Here is a 22,589-nt window from a genome sequence, read left to right on the forward strand (position 1 = left end):
TTTGTAGAGCTGAGAGACTCTGAAAAGTACATTCTTTGAAGTGAAGAAGCATGAATAGCCTTAGCATAGGCTGTAACCTTGAGTCATTCATTATGTTTCAGAACATGTATTTATCCAAATGAGTACCATCTCCTTGGCAAACATTTATTAAATGTCCCTTATGTACTAGATAATATATATATATAAAGGCACTAAGAAGACAGAAATAGTAAAATAATGCTCCTGTACAATAGGGGCTAAGTCTCACTGAGAGAAAATTATGCAATTATTATAGTTAAATATAATAAATATGCAAACGGATAGTGGTCTGAATATAACTTCAGTGATTGCTTTTGCTCAAAACATTTTCCAAAGTGCTTTTTTTTTTTGAGACGGAGTCTTGCTCTGTTGCCCAGGCTGGAGTGCAGTGGCGTGATCTTGGCTCACTGCAACCTCCGCCTCCCAGGTTCAAGCAATTCTCCTGCCTTACCCTCCAGAGTAGCTGGGACTACAGGCGTGTGCCACCATGCCCAGCTAATTTTTTGTATTTTTAGTAGAGACGGGGTTTCACCATGTTAGCCAGGATGGTCTGAATCTCCTGACCTCATGATCCGCTCGCCTCGGCCTCCCAAAGTGCTGGGATTACGGGCGTGAGCCACCACGCCCAGCCCCAAAGTGCTTTTTTGAAATTGACTTTATAATCTATGGCAAATTATTCTGTATAGTTTCTGTGGTAGCAAATACCTCTTAGAGATGGGTTTAATTTTTGGAAATAATTAAATGTTATTTGAGGTTAAGTCTGGTGAATGAATCAGGTGTTGATTATGTTTTGGGGGTTATGATAATGTAATTCCAGCTTTGGCCCCAATGGGGACATGATTACAATGTTATCAAGTTATTAAGCCAATTTTATTAAGTGGCTACTTGGAATTGATCCCACTCCTTGTGCAATATTGCTATGTCGTATAGGGTAGTAGCTTTCAAACTTTTTTGACCCAATCTAGTGGGAAATATATGCCACAGTGGGAAATATATTTTATATCACAATTCAGTAAACACACACAATCAAAATGAAGATTTCACAAAACATCACGCCCCTTCATCATGTAGCACGTTCTAGTATTTCCTATTCTATTCTATTTTAAAATTGCTTGAATTACACAGTTGATTTTGCGTATCACTAATGAGTCGTTACTCACGTTTTGATAAACACTGCCCTAGATTTCAAATCAAGTATGTTTTACATTTGCTCAACTGTTTTCAAGGAATTAGGGGAAATGGCAGAATCTACTGGTTAAAAATAATTTTAAACTGAATTAATTGTTATTGCCACATAAAAGAACTGGATGGAAACTGCAAAGACTTTGGAATGCTACTGTAATTCCAAAGAGTTCCTCTCATGCCAGGTTTAGCCTCACTCTTTAAATAGCTGCTTCCATGGCATACTAAAGGAACACTCTAATCTGAACTTGAAGTGAAGTACAATTATCAAGCGGCAATGTATTTACCAATACCCACAGGTAATTATCATGATCTATATAATGACCATGTTATTAAAATATGAGCCCTATGCTAGCTTTAGCCTTTTTTTTTAAAATATTGGTGGTAATTTTATTTATTTATTTATTTATTTATTTATTATTTTTTTTATTGTTAAGTCTTAGGGTACATGTGCACAACGTGCAGGTTGGTTACATATGTACACATGTGCCATGTTGGTGTGCTGCACCCATTAACTCGTCATTTACATTAGGTATATCTCTTAATGCTATCCCTCCCCCTCCCCCCACCCCACAACAGGCCCCGGAGTGTGATGTTCCCTTTCCTGTGTCCGTGTATTCTCATTGTTCAATTCCCACCTATGAGTGAGACCATGTGGTGTTTGTTTTTTTGTCCTTGCAATAGTTTGCTGAGAATGATGGTTTCCAGCTTCATCCATGTCCCTACAAAGGACATGAACTCATCATTTTTTATGGCTGCATAGTATTCCATAGTGTATATGTGCCACATTTTCTTAATCCAGTCTATCATCGTTGGACATTTGGGTTGATTCCAAGTCTTTGCTATTGTGAATAGTGCCGCAATAAACATACGTTGCATGTGTCTTCATAGCAGCATGATTTATAATCCTTTGGGTATATACCCAGTAATGGGATATCTGGGTTAAATGGTATTTCTAGTTCTAGATCCCTGAGGAATCACCACACTGACTTCCACAATGGTTGAACTAGTTTACAGTCCCATATTGGTAATTTTTCTGTATTTTTAAAGTTCTGCAGGTGGGGAAAATGCTAGAAATGTTTACTAAGTCTCAGTTTAATAATAATAGTAATAACAACAGCTTCTTGTATCCAAACTCTTATGCTTATGTGTTATGATAATATGATGAAAATAAGTTAAGTATGTGAAAAGACCTTGTAAACTATAAACAATACACATTATTCATTTAGCAATATTTATTGAATGTCTATAATGCACCAGACACTGTACACCGGTGTACAACACACCGAATTTGATTGATTTTTATTCAGAAATGGACTTTTCCCTGGGGAAAGTCATTGCAACTCAGTAATTGTAAATTCCGTGTCATAAATGCTGTGAATAAAGTACTCTTTTGTAGCACAGAGAGGCGTTTGATTTTGACTTAGAGGAAGCCATTATGAGGAGCTAGGTCTTAAGGACAAGTAGGAGTTTTCTAGATGAAATGGGGCAAGTACTGAAACAGGAAACAGAAAGAGGCCCAAAGGCCTCAAAGGGACTGGTAGGTCTATGGAAGAATAAGTTTGGTGTTTATGAAGACTATACTTCTTTTGGGAGAGTAGCAGGAAATAAACGAGAAAGGCAGAAGATGTCATTCCAGTTTAAAGAAGTTGATTCCATTTTAAGTCAATACTTCAGTATGGCATAAAAGGCAGTCAAATAGAGAATAGGAACATTAGAGGTTTTGTGGCAGGGAAGTGACATGATCAGATTTAGCTTTTTAAAATGTAATTCTGACAATCAAGACAATGAATTTATCGGTTCTTATGTTAGGGAGACCAGTTAGAAATCTTCTGAAACACAGTGGAAACATTTGAGGGCTTATACTGTCATAGAATAATAATAACAGCAATTAAGTATATAGAGCTTTACATAGGTTAGCTAAACTTTTATTCATTCCCTTTTTCTTTATATTATTTCATTTAAAACCTGTGATGTGATTTCATAACCAACCTGTGATGTTGCTAGTATGTACCTATTTACCAATGAGGAATCAAAGGCAGAGAAGGTTAGGAGCCTTCTTCAAAGTCACACAGCAGGCAGGGGCCCCAGGGTTCCAATGCAAATCCATCTGCTTTTGGAGCCCAGGTATGTAACCTTGTGTAACTGTAGCCAGAGAAAGAGCTGGATCTGTGAGACTTTTCTGAGAAAAATACATAGAGCAAAGAAGCAGCAGAATATAGTGGCGAGAGAGCAGGATCTAGAGTCAAACTACCTGAATTCAATTTTGTGTAACTGGAACAACCATTAGGTTGATGCACAGGTAATTGTGGTTTTTGCCATTACTTTAAATGGCAAAAACCACAATTACCTGTGCACCAACCTAATATTTAAAGCATGAAAGACTATTTTAAATATGCTGAGCCTTAGACTCTTTCTCTCTAAAACAGAGATGATAACAAAACCTGTAAGGCTATCATTAAAGGATGTTATGAAGATTAGATGAGATTCTATCTATCTATCTATCTATCTATCTATCTATCTATCTATCTATCTATCTATCTATTTTTGAGACAGTCTCACTTTGTTACCCAGGCTGGAGTGCAGTAGCACTATCACAGCTCACTGCATCCTTGACCTCCTGGGTCAAGCGATCCTCCCGCTTCAGCTCCCTAAGTAGCTGGGACTACAAGCATGTGCTGATTTTTTGTAGAGTTAGGGTTTCGCCATGTTGCCCAGGCTGGCCTCAAACTCCTGAGCTCAAGCCATCTGCCTGTCTTAGCCTCCCAAAGTGCTAGGATTACAGGCGTGAGCCACTGCTCCCAGCCGAGATGAGGTACTATCTATAAAGGGATAGCAGAGCGCTTAGCTCAAGGGCTAGACAAAAGACAGTCATGTCAAAATATTAATAATTATAATAAATAAGTATTTTTAAAAATGTTAGGCCAGGCCCAGTGGCTCACACCTGTAATCACAGCACTTTGGAATGCCGAGGTGGGAGGATGGCTTGAGGATAGGTGTTTGAGACCAGCCTAGGTAACAAAGGGAGACTCTATCTCTACAAAAATTAAAAAAAATAAAACTCTTGGTGACCTATTGGATGTCAGCAAAGAAAATGATATGCTTTCTTATATAAGAGATTGCATGGGTGGTGATGCTGCAACTGAAAGAGGTAGCAATTTAGGAAGTCATATTACCAAACTCAATTTAGGCATCCGAGCTTCAAATATTGCAGGGCATATAGGTTAAAAAGACCCAAAAGATTAGTGTGGTGGCCCATACGTATAGTCCCAGCTACTCAGGAGGCTGAGGCAGGAAGATTGCTTGAACCTGGGAGGTCGAGGCTGCAGTGAGCCATGATCACACCACTGTGCTCCAGCCTGGGTGATAGAGTGAGACCCTGTCTCAAAAAAAAAAAAAAAAAAGCCAGACCCAGAAGACAGTTTAGAAACTGTAGGAGAACATGGTAGTTAAAAAATGAGGCTGGATGAGATCATCCAAGCTAAGTCTGTAGATTGATAAAGAAGTCCAAGAAATAGGACTATAGGGACCAACTTACAGGCCAGAGAGGAAAGGAAGTAGAAAGTATTTGGCACTTTTGTTAAGATTCTGCTTGTACTATTTATGTGCCCAGCCCACAAAATGAGAGCCAGGTAAAAATGAAAGAGATTTCAGGCAAAACTAGTTGGATTACATTAGGTATTGTTCCCTGTATTCCTGTCTCCTTGTACCTTATTGGTGTTCAGCTACTAATCCTTGGCCCCAGCTTCCCATGATAGCTTCTGGCACATCACCTCCTTCGTTTCTGTGTCTTCACAGTATTGACCTTGAATGTCTTTGACTTCCTTCTTGGATCACAAGCAGAACCAACTTACCATTCACTGCTTTCTGCTACTTACCTTGCAATCCGTGTCATACCCACTATTTTAAAAACCCAAAATCAAAGGGGAAAAAAGGAAACGAACAAAGAAAGAGTGGCTTCAGAGAAGCCAAGGAAGCAAAAAGTTTCAAGGAGAGTGGTTAATACATCCGTGCAGCAGAGAGGACAAATAGAATGAGGACTATAAAGGAGATACAATCATGCATCTCTTCACGAGGGAGATATGTTCCGAGAAATGCATCATCAGGCAATTTCATTGCTGTGGAAACGTCACAGAATGTACATACACAAACCTAGATGGTGTAACCTACTCCACACCTAGGCTATATGGCATAGCCTATTGCTCCTAGGCTACAAACTTGTAGCATGTTACCATACTGAATACTGTAAGCTATTATAACACAATGGTAAGTATTTGTTTATCTAAACATATTTAAACACGGAGAAAATACAGCAAATATATGATATAAAGGATAAGAAAATGGCATACCTGAATAGGGCACTTGCCATGAATAGAGCTTGCAAGACTGGAAGCTCTGGATGAGTGAGTGATGGGAGGTGAGTGAATGTGAAGGCCTAGGACATGACTGTACACTGTAGGCTTTATAACTACTGTATACTTAGGCTACACTAATTTTTTTTAATTTTCTTTCTTTGATAATAGACTTAGCTTACTATAACTATTTTACTTTATAAACTTTAAAATTGTTTAACCTTTTTACTCTCTTGTAACACACTTAGCTTAAAACAAACACATGGTACAGCTGTACAAAAAATATTTCTTTATATCCTTATTCTGTAAGCTTTTTTCTATTTAAAATTTATTTATTTATTCTACTTTTTAAGTGTTTTTTAAAACACAAACACACACAACAGCCTAGGCCTCCTCAGGAGCAGAATTATCAATACCGCTGTCTTCTGCCTCCACATCTTGTCCCGTTGGAAGATCTTCAGGGCAATAACAGGCGTGGAGCTGTCATCTATGACAGCAATGCCTTCTTCTGGAATACCTCCCGAAGGACCTGCCTGGGGCTCGTCTTGAGGAGTATGTTTATTTACACCAGCATCACCACAAACACATGCATAATGCATTGTATTATGACTGTAGGACAGCTGGGACATCACCACGTGGTAGGAATTTTTCAGCTCCATTATAATCTTATGGGACCGCCATCCTACATGTGGTTCATTGTTGACTGAAACGTCATTAAGCAGTGCATGACTATAACTGGATTTGGCCATTAGGAAGCTCCTGGTGCCTTTGAATGAGAGCAACTTCAATAAACAAGCATGTTTATTGAAGGGGAGAGAATAGGGAGAGTGACCTATTAAAAAAAATAGTTCAATAAACTTTAAACATTCTAATTTTCTCCAGAAGCAGAAGGAATCATCCTCTGATAGTGGGGAGATTTTAGCAGGACATTAAAATTTGTTGTCTTCCTAGATGATTTACATATATTTAATTCTCACAATCACTGTTTGGAGTGGGTATTATTATCCCTGCCATAATAAGTCTCCTGACATAATGAAGTTAAGAAAACTGCCTAAAGTCATACAGCCAGTATGAAGCAAATTTAGAACTCAAACCCAGGTCTGTTCCCACATTCTCTGCTTTTCTTACTGCTTTCAGATTTAGAGCCACCAAGGGGAATATGAAAGTATAGATCTGATGATAGTAGTAGTAGTATAAATATTATTATTTATATATAAGTATATAGTAATAGTAACAATGATGAGGAAGATGAATTGATGGTGGTGCTGATGATAACAGAGGAATTAAATTTCTGCTATTCAAAATTTAACTGCAGTCATGGCCTCATATCTAACTCTATGCCATAGAACACAGTGCCTGTGAGTACTTACAACTAAATGATGTTACTTAATACAAATGACTTTTCTTAGTTTAAATTTAGCCACAGAGTGTCACTCATAGACTTTTCATTTGTCATAATCTAAACATACCTTAAAAATATTTTAAGCCCTTACTCTAATACAGATTTATATTTATTTTTATTTGTACAGTTATGGAAGATACTATAAAAATTATAAATATGCAAACCACGAACATTTCCCTTGAACCTTGAATTGTATGAAATGACACAAAAAGAATTGTTCTCTTGGACATTGAAGTTTAGATTCTTTTGGTACTTGCTTTCTGAATTGTGGCAGTCTAAGAGAATAGTGTACTTTCTATCAGAAATGTAATTTATAAAACTGGCAGAATGGAAGCTATAAAATTATAGAAAAAACCATGGAGCAGGCAGCATGAATGTTTGAAAGGTAATAAAGTACAACCCGGCTATCCAGCAGGGAAATAAGTCTTTTTAAATTATAAAAATTTTGTATAGGATGGAGGGACTTACCATTTAAGCATGTGACATTAAAAACTATTTTGTTGAAACTCTTTTAAAATAACACATGTTAAGGTGTACATATTTACCTCCTGAAATAGATGATATTCAACTTGAATTGCCCTTTCGTGATGATTCCAGTAATAGAGTGATTGCCCTCTGGGTATATTGAGGATTATAGGATGATTTTTTCATATATTAAATGGCTCCATAAAGCTATACCCTCTTTATTCTTGTGTCTGCTTTTTATAGATTTTTTTGTCTCCTTCCTTATCAATGCACATTTCTCATGGCTGTCCATGTACTCACATGAACTCCTTCATGCTTGTTGTAACATTAAACCAGTCCAAATACCCATACACTAAACCCACCCACTACACCCACCCACTACAGCCATGCACATGTAAATAAAGGTAGAATTTGCACATGCCTTTGCTTATTACCTACAATGGGAGCCCCTTTGCAGCCTCCCATCCCATTTTCCAGCTGGCTTCCTGGCCTTGGCTTAATTTCTTACTGCTCCTGCCACTTAGACTTGATTGTGTAGGTGTACCCTTCAGATCTCCCTTCTAGAGAACACGCCGTCTGAGTGTAGTTGGCCAGCAGCCTCCAGCTAGTGGCTACACCTACAGATCTGCAGCATTCATACTCAGGCCTCTCTTCCCTCTCCCGAACACTGCTCCCAGGCAATGCCTGAGTACAGTGGAGTACTATTGCTGGGCCATTTCTGCCTGACAGAAGCTTCTTCTAATGGACGGCCTTTGCGAGAGGCCTTCCCAATCACCTGGTCAAGAATTCTCAGAGCTGCACTGCAGCCTGGAGCTCTTCCTACCCCATTTTTTCTCCTTCCCTCTTTTCTTTCACAAGTGTCACACCTGTCTTGTGGTTTGAAATCTCTCCCCACCTACTCCTGCTCCTCTCCTCTTTATCTTTCACAGATGTTTTCACCAAAATTGTTTTCACATATTATTTTGGCTTGGTGTCTGCTACTCAGAGGCTGTCAATTGACACACTTGGCAAAAAACGGCCTGAGAAAGCAGGCAGTAAAATTAGAGTTAGGGACTGCTCACTCATGTCTGGCTGGCAAGGAGGATCTGATCCCGAGTGGAATGTGAGAAATGAATACTGCTTGGGAATGCATCCTGGTGGAGGGGAACAGATTTGCTAATGTAAATATTTAGGCACTTGGGAGATATGGGGAGAATGATGTCTACAAGAATGGTGCTATTGGCTGATTATCTCAAAGTTCTATGGATTCCTGCAGAGGTATGAGAAACAGAAATAATTAAACAGTGAAAGGCAAAGTATGAGAGACAGAGAGGTTGTTTAACTTGGAACACTTTCTTGGGTCAAGGAGTTTAACATCATTGCAAGGAAAACCCCATCTCTACCCCCAAGATGGGGCAAACTCACTGTATAGTAGCTCTCCAGAAGCCTAGAGGCAGTGATGGCCTATTTTGAGTGAACTGGAAATATTGGAGTTGCCATGGCAAATGGTAGAGGAAGAAAAATATAAAGGTTGCTGGAAGTGAATTCATAACGCAAGGCCAGAAAACCACAGCATTCCACACTATGTTCCACAGCACAGCTCAGATAACACATTATTCCCCAAGGCCATCAGGAATGCATTGGTGAGAGGGGCACCAGCATCAGTAAGAAGTTTAGTGGTGGCTCTCCTTGTGGGCCAGAGCTGAAGCTGTCACAGAGTTGGGTTCATTAATAGCAATAGGGACGATAGTACCCCAAGAAGGTAGAGGCCAGCTAACAACGCTTAACTGCCAGAAGTCAGAGGGCTGCCATGACTGTAACTGCCAGCAATATTGGAATAGCTGTCAAGGGGCATGACCCACAAGAAGTTGTGGAAATGACTTACAGAATCTGGTGTCTCCAGGGGAAACATAGAAGGGCAGCCAAAGAGATTGGCATTTAACATCTATCATCAGAAACAGGCAAGAACAGAGAAGGCAGCAGGACGAAGGTGGTCGTGCCAATAAAAATTCATAATTCACCCTACAGTTCCTGAATCTGAGATGATTTTCAGACCCAGAATGCAGTGATCGAGAGGTGGCTGTTTCTAAGGAAGCACTGTGCAACACCATAAGTATAAACTGTAGTGATTTCCCCAGTCTTGCCCCAAAGGGACCTGTACCCATTTACTTATGTGACTATGCACTGAAGAAAGAAGAATAAACACATATAGAGGGCTTTGGACACAGTGTCTGAGCTGACATTGATGCCTGAAGACTTAAAGTATCTCAGGGTCCCCTGTTAGATTTGGGGTTTATCATGTAGATCCTTAGCCAGTGGGGTAAGAAACATCATACCATGGAAGGCCAAGAGGAAGCCTTGGAAACAACACTTTCCTGAGCCAAGATAGTGAATCAAAAATAATGTTGCATCCCAGAAATGATGACAGACATTAATACCACTGTGAAGGATAACTTTATGTGTCAACTTGGCTGGGCCACAGTGCACAGATATTTGGTCAAATATTATTCCAGATGTCTTTGTGAGAGTGTTTTTAGGTGAGATTTATATTTAAATCAGTGGACTTTAAGTAAAACACATTGCCATCCATAATGTGAGTGGGCTTCATCCAATCAGTTGAAGGCCCTAATAGAACAAAAACCTGACCTTTTCAGAGCAAGAGCAAATTCTGACAATAGACTTTGTTGAGACTTCATCCACAACATTTTCTCTTCCTAGCTTGCCAGCAGACTGCCTTCAGACTTGAACTGGGACTCTTTCCTGGATCACTAGCCTGCCAGCCTCTCTCATCAGATTTTGGATTAATCAAGCTTCCACAATCATATGGGCCAATTTGTTAAAAAAAAAACCCTCTCTCTTTCTCTCTCCACAGACAGACACACACACACACACACACACACACACGCGCGCGCACACACACCTTTTTTATTGGTTTTGTTGCTCTGGAGAGCCCTGACTAATCCAATCACCATTAAAGATTTAAAGGATGCATAGGAGTGGTCCCAATCATACCTCCATTGACTTCACTGAAGTCTCCAATCTGACATCTATAGAAACCACATGGATTCTAGAGAATGACTATAGATTTCCACATGCTCAACCAAGTAGTAGCTCCAATCATAGTTGCTGTGTGAGACGTGATGTTGATGGTAAATCTATCAGGCCTCAGCTCTAGAATATGCTGCCATTGATTTGGTGATTGTATTTTTATCTATTCCAATCAGAAAAGAGGATCCGAAACAGTTCACATTGGCATGAACTGGACAAGATTAATTTACAGTTTTGTCCTCTGGGCTATATTCATGCTGCCCTCTGTCATCATCTAGTTTAAAGAGTCTGTAGCATCACATTGATCCAATACATCAGTGATATAATGCTGATCAGTGATATAATGCAGGACTAGCAAGAAGTGGCTTATATGCTGGAGGCCTTGAGAAGGTACATGAGATCCAGAAGGCAGGAGATAAGACCTCTATAGAACCTGGGTCCTGCCACTTCAGTAAAGTTTTTAAGAATTCAGTGACCAGGGCCAGGCTCAAGACTTCTCCTCCAAAGTAAAAGACAACTTGCTGCATCTTATGTCTCCTACTAAGAATAAGGAAACACAACACCTGTTGGACTTCTCGGAGTTTTGGAGGCAACCCTGTCCACACTTAATATTGGAACTAATACAGTTTCAGCCTGTGAACTGGGTGATATGGAAGGCAGCCAGCTTTGGGTAGAAATTGGAGCCAAAAGGAGCTCTGAAGGCTCAGGGTGCAGTTCAAGCAGTCTTACCACTGGAAGTTGAGACATGAGGAAGTCTGCCACAGAAGCATGTGGATAGACATAGGGAGTGGACATAAAATGAGAAGATTATTTTGTATTACATGTTAATGCCCCTAGAAAGTACTCATTTTGGAAAAGGCACTGAAAAACCAAATAGTCAAAATGACTCAGCCAGTTGACATTAGCTAGCCATCAGCAATGGCCATTCTAGATTTGGAACAATGGGCACGCTAATGGAATGGCTGTAGTAGAAAAGATGGGCCCTATCAATGAATCCCTCCTTACTTAGGCCAGTCTAACTACTTCCGCCTCAGGATATGCAGTCTATCAGCAACAGAAACCAACACTGAGACCGGATATCACACTATTCCTCAAGAAGACCCATAGCTATTTGGTGCTATTGAGCTCTTCTGTCCTAGAAGGGCCAGTGGTTCATGCTCAGAGTGATAAACACTATATCTGTGTTTGCCTTTTCTGCCTGAAGAGCTGCAGCCAGCATTATGATCCAATGATGTATAGAATACATGATTCACAGGCACAGAATTCCACATAACATGCCATTTGACCAGGGAAACTGCTTTAAAGTGAAGAAGGTGCAAGAGTGAGCCCTTGACCATGGAATCCACTGATCCTTCACCATCTCAAAGTAGCCAGCCGGATCAAGTGTTGGAAGAGTTCACTGAAGCACAGCTGAAGAACCAACTCAGGCAATAATATGAAAGATAGTGCTATGATCTGGATGTGGTTCATCCCCATCAAAACCCATGTTGAAATTGGATCCCTAATATGGCAATATTGGGAGGTGGGGCCTTGTAGAAGGTGTTTGGGTCATAGGGCAGATAGCTTATGAATAGATTAATGTCCTCCCTTGAAGGTGAGTGAGTTCTTGCTCTTGAGGGAATGGATTAGTTCCTGAGAGTGGGTTGTTAAAGGAGTCTGGCTTCCTCGGTTTCTGTCTCCTGCTTCCTGTCTTACCATGTGATCTCTTTGAACATGCCCACTCCCCTTCCATTTTCTGCCATGAGTTGCAGCAGTCTGAGGCCCTCACCAGATGCAGCTGCCCAATCTTCAACTTCCCAGCACCAGAATGATGAGTCAAATAAACCTCTTTTCTTTCAAAATTACCCAGCCTCAAGTATTCTGTTATAGCAACACAAAACAGACTAAGACAGGTGGGGTGACATTACTCAGGGTGCAGTATTTGCATTGAACCAGAGACCCCCATCTGGTAGTGAGTCTCCAAATGAAAGAATACATGAAGGAACCTGAGAGTAGAAGCAGTTGTGACCCACTTATCATCACTCTCAATGACCTACTGGAGAACTTTTTGCTTCCTGTCCCCACAACTCTGAGCTCAGAGGGGGTGAGGTTCTCATCCCCAAAGAAGCACACTCTTGCCAGAGGGATGGAACAGGTCCCACTTAACCACAACAATGGCTGCTTCCAGAGCATTTTGGACTCCTTGTGTCCAGAGACAGGTAGGAAAGAAGAGAAGTAACAATCTTAGCCAGAGCAATAGACTCAGGAAAGCAGGAGGAAGTAGGGCTGCATTTCCGAAATGCAATCTGCTTGGGCACCTCTTGGTGCTGCATTGCCCAATTATAATTATGAATAGACACATGAATGGACATATTAGCCTGACAAGGTGTGATGACCAAGGAATCAGATCCTTCAGGCATGGGACTTTGGGTCATACCACCAGGTAAGCCACCAGGAAAGGCAGAGGTGATTGAGAGTGAGAGGGATTTAGAAAGGACAGTGGAGGAGGGAGACAATGAATACCAGTTACAGTTCTGAGATCAGCTGCAGCTTCAAGGGGTGTCGTTTGTGCTGCCAGCCTCCCTCTTGGAAGTTTCCTCTCAGGAAGAGAGGCTCAAAGGAACCATGGAGGATTGCTCTATAAACATGTGTGGGAACATGTATCTGTGTGACACAAGGTTAAGCCATAGCAGCCATGTGGTGTGCCACTCTGATGTCCCTTCCAAAGAACCTGCTGTGAAGAACACAGCTAGCTGGCGACATTTAGCTGCTGCATGTTCTGACCTGGCACAGCATTCATGCTAAAGCCATGCTGTCCCCAGGGTGCTCCTGGCTAATGACAGAGCACAGTGAGGACACTAGCACTGGGTCATTGCTCCGCAGTGCATGACTGCTGTAATGAACATTCCATGCTAGGGCACACTTGCCACTGGCCTGGCTGCACTGCAGTCTAGGGCTCTTTCTACAAGATCCTCCTTCCTTTCTTCTCTCCTTGTACAAGAGTCAGACTTCTATTTTGTGACACCCCCCTACTCTTGCTCCCTCTCCCCTTTATTCTTCACAGGCATTTTCCCCAAAAAATCTCCTACCCATCTCATTCTTTCTTGGTGTCTTGCTTCTTGGAGGACTTGAACTGAGACAATGGTCTTTTGATATTTAGAATCCGCTACAAACTTTGACATATGTATTAGTTCTTTTGTGCTGCTATGACAAAATACCAGAACCTGGGTAATTTATAAAAGACAGAAATTTATTGCTCACAGCTCTGGAGGCTGAGAAGCCCAAGATCAAGGTGCTGGCAAATTCAGTGTCTGATAAGGGCTGCTCTCTGCTTCTAAGATGGCACCTTCTTGCTGTGTCCTCACATGGCAGAAGGTGGAAGGGCAACAAAGGGCTAGCTAGTTCCCTCAAGCCCTTTTATGAGGGCAGTAATCCCTTTCATGAGGGCACTAATCCCTTTCATGAGGGCACAGCCCTCATAACTTAACCACCTCCTAAAGGCTCACCTCTTAATACTATTGCATTGGGTCTTAGATTCCAACATTTGAATTTGGTGGGAACACAAACATTCAAAACATAGCAATATGTGTTCATTCTTGTTTTATTCTTCTGCCATCTTAGATAAATCCACTTCAGTTTTACCCCTTCAGTTTCACCCCTTGAGTGCTCCACCCCTGGCACATTTCCAGGCTGTTTTTGTGAATCTACACTTGAATCTGGCATTCAGGCGTACTTTTAAAGACCATATCCAATTAGGTCAGTCCTGGCAACAGTCTTATAGTTGATTAGTAATAGATTACAGTCCTTGGACAATTATTGCTTCTGAAACTGAGCTAACAGGTGCTTCATGTCATCAATGCATAAATTATCTGGTCTCATTTAGCAGGCAGTTTTTAAAAACACATTAAACTTCTTTTCACAGATTCTACATTCACACATCCCCTCTGAGCCAACTGAGGTGTGGGTTTTCAAGTTAATTTTCCCCACACCTTTCCAAATATATTGCTGGATCTAAATTCCTAGGATTCTCTAGTTAAAGTAGAATTTATTGTAGAATCATTAACATTTGAGCTGCCCACTCAAAAGGAGTGTTCCTACAATTGCCTCTGTTTTCAGCTAATTTTATATTTCTCCATTTTGCTGTATCCCAGTTCTCTTGCCAGCTCTTCCATTTCTTTTTTGGTTGTAATATTCCATTACTCCTTCTGCTTTTGCACTCAATTGTACATTTACGGGCAGCATTTTGCTTTTATTCACCCAGTAAGAGAAACCCAACTTTTGAAGCTGTACTGTTCCAGAATAGTTTTCACATGAGTACAGATTTTTTCTTAATATACTTTTCAGCTGGTGAAATTTTTTCTAACACAGAAAAAGATTCCAAGATAGGGCATAACAAAGAAAACCTTAATAAACTGGGTTAGTGCTAATTTCCATATATACAGTTGAAAGTTTCCCAGGTACCCATGATTATAGAACCTATCTGATGCAACTGCCCATTGATGCAATTATATTTTACCTACAAAATGTTCATTCACAAAGCTCACCCAGGTTTCCACTGAATTGATTCTAACACAGTATATGCATATCTATAACTGCCTCAAAATAACCATCTTGGAGAATCATATGCCTGAAGGAGTTTCAGTTCCACTGTATTCTCCTGTTTTCAGGCAGAATTGTACATACACAAACAAGGTGGAACAAAAGGTTCCCCAGGAAAATTAGTCAATAAGCTCACCCTAGAGTTTAACGATGGGTACAGACAGAAATTTCCTCTTTGATTATAAAAATGTCTCTGTTGTAGCTCAAATCTATTTTTATTATGTCTGATATAGAAATTTAAAATTTTTTTTTTTTTTTTGAGACTGATTGTCACTCTGTTGACCAGGCTGGAGTACAGTGGTGGAATCTTGGCTCACTGCAACCTCCCCCTCCTGGGTTCAAGTGATTCTCCTGTTTCAGCCTCCCAAGTAGCTAGGATTACAGGCACGTGCCACCACACCCAGCTAATTTTTGTACTTTTTTAGTAGAGACGAGGTTTCGCCATGTTGGCCAGGTTGGTCTTGAACTCCTGACCTCAAGCAATCCACCTGCCTTGGTCTCCCAAAGTGCTGGGATTACAGGTGTGAGCCACTGTGCCTGACTAAAATTCTTATTATGTGTATTTTTACACAATGGGCAAACATATTCCCCAAGTTGTAACTATTTATTTCATATAATATACAATTTTGTGTAAATTACCATTTTTCTATTTGTATCAAAATACAACTCATTCATTCATTTATTCAATACCTATTTATTAACCTCAAGCCATCCTTTTAACAATTTTATACAAAATTTATACAAAAACTATACAGCTTCTATCTTTTGAAAATTGCAATGAACTCATAGCTTTTTTTTTTTTTTTTTTTTTTTTGTTTGAGATGGAGTCTCGCTCTGTCACCCAGGCTGGAGTGCAGTGGCGCAATCTCTGCTCACTGCAAGCTCCGCCTCCCAGGTTCACGCCATTCTCTTGCCTCAGCCTCCCAAGTAGCTGGGACTACAGGCGCCCACCTGGCTAATTTTTTGTATTTTAAGTAGAGACGGGGTTTCACCGTGTTAGCCAGGATGGTCTCAATCTCCTGACCTCGTGATCCGCCCACCTCGGCCTCCCAAAATGCTGGGATTACAGGCGTGAGCCACCGCGCCTGGCCTCATAGCTTCTTTAATAAACTGAGTGTTGCTTGAGCCTAGGAGTTTAAGACCAGTCTGGGCAACATAGCAAGATCTTGTCTCTACAAAAAACAAAAACAGACTGAATATCTTCCAATTATTGTGATCATTTTTAATGTCAAATTTGTTACCTTTTGCCCAGTGACTATTCTCTCTAGGCTGTACTGTCTTATTTTTAACACTTAATTAGGCATTTCCAAAAACATCTTTAGTGTTTGACAGCAATGAGATGTATCAGGCGCTTCTCGCTTTGTCCTCTCCTAAGATCTGGTACTATATACCTTATAAGGAGCCCTAGTTCTTTAGTGAATAATTTTTTTAAGAGAAGAACTATGGGACTAGGAATTCAGTTTGTATTTTTCCTCATGACTATTGGAAGTAATTTGAACTGACATCTATAGGGTAAGTCAAAGTTAGCCAGGTGAAGTATAGGAGCAAGGGTGTTTTAGGCAGAGAGGAGATGTAATAAGGCAGGAACATAAATAAGCAGTAAAATAATGTATATTAACTAATACAGAAACAGATTTAAAGGGACTAGGGAAGTACAACAGAACAACATCATACCTAGTCTGGAAACTGAGGAGTGTTGGTCAGGAAAGGCTCTCTAAACAAAGTGACTATTGGCTTAGGTTGTAGCCATTTCTGATGCTCACCAATACCCAGTTCTCTTTCCCTTCCTGAGTGTATGGAAAGCTACACTTCCTGGCTTCTTTGTAATTAATCTAGGCCATGTAGCTAGCCAACAAAATGTTAGCAGAAGTGATGTGTGTCACTTCCTGGCTGAGGCAGTGAAAGACCCTCTGTGGTTCTCTAATCCCTCACTCTTCCCATGACAAAGTGGCCAGCAGCATTCCAGTTAACAGACCTCTGTCATGTAGGCCCTTAAATGACTAGAGGAAGCAGAGCACTTCCTTATCAGCCTTGGTATGAATGGGAAATAATCTTTCATGTGCCGAGCTGCTGAAATTTGTAGATTGTTGATTGTCATAGCAAACCTGATCTATTATGACTGATGCAACCTCCTATCTTCCTTACACCTTAGGTAAGCTTAACCCCTCTTGGGTTGGCATGGTAGGAGAGCAGCCAGGCATCAAGATATCAATTTGCAACTGAAGCTAATGACAAAAGCCACCAGGAAAGTAAGATTTTTCTGTCTCCTAATCCAAGGTTCCTTCCAGGAAGTGATGTTGCCAGGCAAAACAGACTTAAAAATATCTGATCTGGGCCAGGTGTGGTGGCTTGTGCCTGTAATGTCAACACTTTGGGAGGTGGGAGGATCTCTTGAGGCCAGGAGTTCAAGACCAGCCTGGGCAACATAGCAAGACCCGCCTGGGCAACATAGCAAGACCCAGTCTCTGCAAAAATAAAAAATTAGCCGAGTGTGGTGGCACACACCTTTAGTTTCAGCTACTCCGGAGGTTGAAGAGGGGGACTCACTTGAGCCCAAGAGTTTGAGGCTGCAATGAGTTGTGATTGCACCACTAGACTCCAGCCTGGGTGACAGAATGAGACCCTGTCTCTAAACAAAATGAAACAACAAACAAAAAAACCAAAAAACCCTCCATCTAGTGTGTTTACACTAGTTATGATCAAATCTGTGGGAGCTATAACAGGTCTTCAATCCTTAGAAATTTCTGGAGATCATTCCATCCCTTATGATAGTTGACTTCACTTGCATGTGGCTCTTCTCCCTGTGCCATCATTCCCATGCGGGGAAGGGGATGTGAGCCTGTAACCGAGGCAGCTGGGAATGTTGCTGGCACAATGGAGTCTTAGGAGGACCCCTGGCTCTATGTTGTCAAATTCCCAAATGCTTAGTTTATCTCGATTATGTGGTTGTAAAATGTAAACACTTTATATCTATGTATCTTGTCTAAGTCTTTATTAGTCAAAACACATTCTTCTAAACACACTAACTTAATACCAATATTTCTGTTAATGTAACACAGACACACATATCATACCCAGAAAAGTTCCAAGTATAATTAACTACATAATTGCAGATTTTAAAATCCTTTTTTGACCCATGTTATGGGTCATTTTGTTCATTTAATAGTTGCCTTCTGCTCATTTTGCTGAACACAGGGTCTGAAAATAAATAAATAAACAAATATGAGGACCAGGACTCTGCTCTGCACCTATCCCCAAAGCTTAACACAGGTCCTTATGCACAGTAGGTATGAAATACATATTTGTTGAATGAATGGCTCATTTTATAGGGATCACTGGTAGTTGCAATGAAAAGTATACATTGGAATTTAGTGGGACTAGAAGCAGAGTCCAGATGGAGAGCACTGCAGTTCTTCAAATGAGAGATGAAGATGACTCAGGCCAATGTAGTCACAGTGGGGATGTGGAGAAATGAACAGATTTGGGACATACTTAGAATGGAGGGTAGTTAGGACTTGGTGATTGAATATTAGGAGCCATGCAGGGGCAAAAAGTGAACATTTCCACCTTGGGTAATGAAAAGAGAAAGGGAACCCTGAGGGGGAACGGGTTTAGGAGACCACAGGTAGATGATGATGAGTCCAGTTGGTATGAATTCCTATGAACTATCCAAGTATCAGTGCCCTGTAGGCAATTATGTATATCAGCTCTATAACTCAGGCAGGACAGTGGCCTGTGCCTGAAAAACAGGTTTGGGGAAAGGCATAGCCACAGAAATTTGCAGTCATGTAAATATATGAAAGCAGCCTGTGAGATGAGAGCCTAGGATAAAACCCTGAGGATTACCTACATTTAAGGTTCTGTTTTTCTCAAAGGAATTAGAGCTTGTTTATTGAATTTGTTGCATTTGGTAGGGTATACTTAGAAAATAGCTTTCTTTACTGAGAATGATGATTTCCCATTTCATCCATGTCCCTACAAAGGACATGAACTCATCATTTTTTATGGCTGCATAGTATTCCATGGTGTATATGTGCCACATTTTCTTAATCCAGTCTATCATTGTTGGACATTTGGGTTGGTTCCAAGTCTTTGCTATTGTGAATAATGCTGCAATAAACATACGTGTGCATGTGTCTTTATAGCAGCATGATTTATAGTCCTTTGGGTATATACCAAGTAATGGGATGGCTGGGTCGAATGGAATTTCTAGTTCTAGATCCCTGAGGAATCGCCACACTGACTTCCACAATGGTTGAACTAGTTTACAGTCCCACCAACAGTGTAAAAGTGTTCCTATTTCTCCACATCCTCTCCAGCACCTGTTGTTTCCTGACTTTTTAATGATTGCCATTCTAACTGGTGTGAGATGGTATCTCATTGTGGTTTTGATTTGCATTTCTCTGATGGCCAGTGATGGTGAGCATTTTTTCATGTGTTTTTTGGCTGCATAAATGTCTTCTTTTGAGAAGCGTCTGTTCATATCCTTCGCCCACTTTTTGATGGGGTTGTTTGTTTTTTTCTTGTAAATTTGTTGGAGTTCACTGTAGATTCTGGATATTAGCCCTTTGTCAGATGAGTAGGTTGCGAAAATTTTCTCCCATTTTGTAGGTTGCCTGTTCACTCTGATGGTAGTTTCCTTTGCTGTGCAGAAGCTCTTTAGTTTAATTAGATCCCATTTGTCAATTTTGGCTTTTGTTGCCATTGCTTTTGGTGTTTTAGACATGAAGTCCTTGCTCATGCCTATGTCCTGAATGGTAATGCCTAGGTTTTCTTCTAGGGTTTTTATGGTTTTAGGTCTAACATTTAAGTCTTTAATCCATCTTGAATTGATTTTTGTATAAGGTGTAAGGAAGGGATCCAGTTTCAGCTTTCTACATATGGCTAGCCAGTTTTCCCAGCACCATTTATTAAATAGGGAATCCTTTCCCCATTGCTTGTTTTTCTCAGGTTTGTCAAAGATCAGATAGTTGTAGATATGTGGCATTATTTCTGATGGCTCTGTTCTGTTCCATTGATCTATATCTCTGTTTTGGTACCAGTACCATGCTGTTTTGGTTACTGTAGACTTGTAGTATAGTTTGAAGTCAGGCAGTGTGATGCCTCCAGCTTTGTTCTTTTGGCTTAGGATTGACTTGGCGATGCGGGCTCTTTTTTGGTTCCATATGAACTTTAAAGCAGTTTTTTCCAATTCTGTGAAGAAAGTCATTGGTAGCTTGATGGGGATGGCATTGAATCTGTAAATTACCTTGGGAAGGATGGCCATTTTTATGATATTGATTCTTCCTACCCATGAGCATGGAATGTTCTTCCATTTGTTTGTGTCCTCTTTTATTTCCTTGAGCAGTGGTTTGTAGTTCTCCTTGAAGAGGTCCTTCACATCCCTTATAAGTTGGATTCCTAGGTATTTTATTCTCTTTGAAGCAATTGTGAATGGGAGTTCACTCATGATTTGGCTCTCTGTTTGTCTGTTATTGATGTATAAGAATGCTTGTGATTTTTGTACATTGATTTTGCAAGAACAAAAAACCAAACACCGCATATTCTCACTCATAGGTGGGAATTGAACAATGAGAACACATGGACACAGGAAGGGGAACATCACACTTCGGGGACTGTTGTGGGGTCGGGGGAGGGGGGAGGGATAGCATTGGGAGATATACCTAATGCTAGATGACGAGTTAGTGGGTGCAGCGCACCAGCATGGCACATGTATACATATGTAACTTACCTGCACATTGCGCATATGTACCATAAAACCTAAAGTATAATAATAATAATAATAATAATAATAATAATAAAAGAAAAAAAAAGAAAATAGATTTCTTTTTCTGCCATCATTGCATTAAAACCATTACACCTGGGGAAAATATCTTGAGCGCAATCCATTAATTTTTGTTAATGTATTGGTATGCAAATAGTCCCATTTTCATATACTAAAACATTCAGACCAATCTAAATTAAAACTTTTATCTCACATGCAGTCCAAACTTTCTTCCTTCCTCTAGCTTGAGCCCGATCCAGGCTCCCAATCATGGAGTGGAAAGAGTTATGTTCTGTTCCTTCACTTTTTTGGTCTGTATTTTCCCCCATTCCTCTCTTGCTCTTGGTTCCCTCCAGGTTAAGATAGGAAGGTATAATAAGAGAAAACATGGAAAAAACATTTCTTTTGCAGTTGGCTGTCAGACGTCCTCTGTGATGACCAATGATAAAATGACTTTCCTTTCATGGGGGACTTTGTGAGCTCTCTAAGGATGCTTGTTACTGATCTTCCCCCAAAACTTTTGGGGACCTCTACTCTTCCTTGACTTAAAAAATTCATTATCTAACTGGCTTCTTACCATTCCCCACAATTTCTACCTTTTTATTTTTCTTGCTGGAGTCACTAGCTCCTACATGGTCCACTTCTTGGATAGGATCCTTGCAAGACCATGCTGCCTTCCTTTATTAGTCAGGATGGGCTAGGTTATGCCACTTGCTCCTAAATTTCAGTAGATACTCACTCTCATTCATGCTACCTGTACATTTCAGGTTAGCAGCAAGCTTCTGCTTATTGTAGTCGTTCAGGGACCCAGGATGTTAGAGAATGCCTCTTGACTCATGCTTCTATGATAACCATAGCAGGTGGAAAAAACCACAGTGAATCCTACACTGGGTCTTCAAGCTCCTACCCTGAAGTGATACCTCTCTTTCTGCCTACATTTCATGAGCCAAAGCTGGTCACATATGCAAGGCTAACTTGAAAGAGTGTAAGAAAGTACAATCCACAGGCCCAGATAGAGAGAAGTATTAGAAAATTTTTAAACAGCTCTGATGACTGTCATATCTCCACATGGTCCAGGTGACCTCGAGGGAAAATTCCAAACCCTGGGAACATAGGCTGCTCCCATCATCTCTCCCCATCTTCCTGCTCACTCCACTGACAGAGCCTTTTCAGACAGGTTCTGTCTTTATGTCTTTATCGTTGACTCCTAAACTCTTTGAAGGCCATGCCAGGCTCTCCAAAATTTTATGTTTTGCTCTAATAAGAGCCTGAAGGTGGGCTAAGGAGTTTTTGCATTTCAGCAATCATCTAACTAAAAGTAAGAGGCCAGTGTTTATTTGTGGAAAACACCAACCCTAAACTTCTCTGAGTCTTCACTTTTGCCTCTCTCATTTGGCTTCAAGTGGAGTAGCACACCCCTTACCTCCTCTCTCTGAACAGAAATAAGCTACAGCACTCCATACTTGGCCAGCAGCTCTCTTTCAAGAAATCTTCCAGTGAATCCCTAAGTGAGCAAAGGGGCACAGGACAAAATCTGTCCACTCTTAGCAAGTTATGCCTCTCTTTTGAATGTGGGAGTCCATGTCATTTGTTTGCAGCTTAAATTTGAGACATCAGGGTGAGTCTCATTTAGCATTTTATTATATCTCCAAATGGACTGAGGATGAACTACCAGAGGTAGGAAGAAAATCAGGAGGACATAGATTCTTGGGAGCCAAGGAGAGAGTTTCTAAAAGAAAGAAGGATTCCAACAGTTTGAAATCTATTGAGAGGCCAAGAAAAATAAGAACAGAAAAGTGTC

Source organism: Pongo pygmaeus, chromosome 1, assembly GCF_028885625.2.
Source record: "Pongo pygmaeus isolate AG05252 chromosome 1, NHGRI_mPonPyg2-v2.0_pri, whole genome shotgun sequence".
Classification (NCBI taxonomy): Eukaryota; Metazoa; Chordata; class Mammalia; order Primates; family Hominidae; genus Pongo; species Pongo pygmaeus.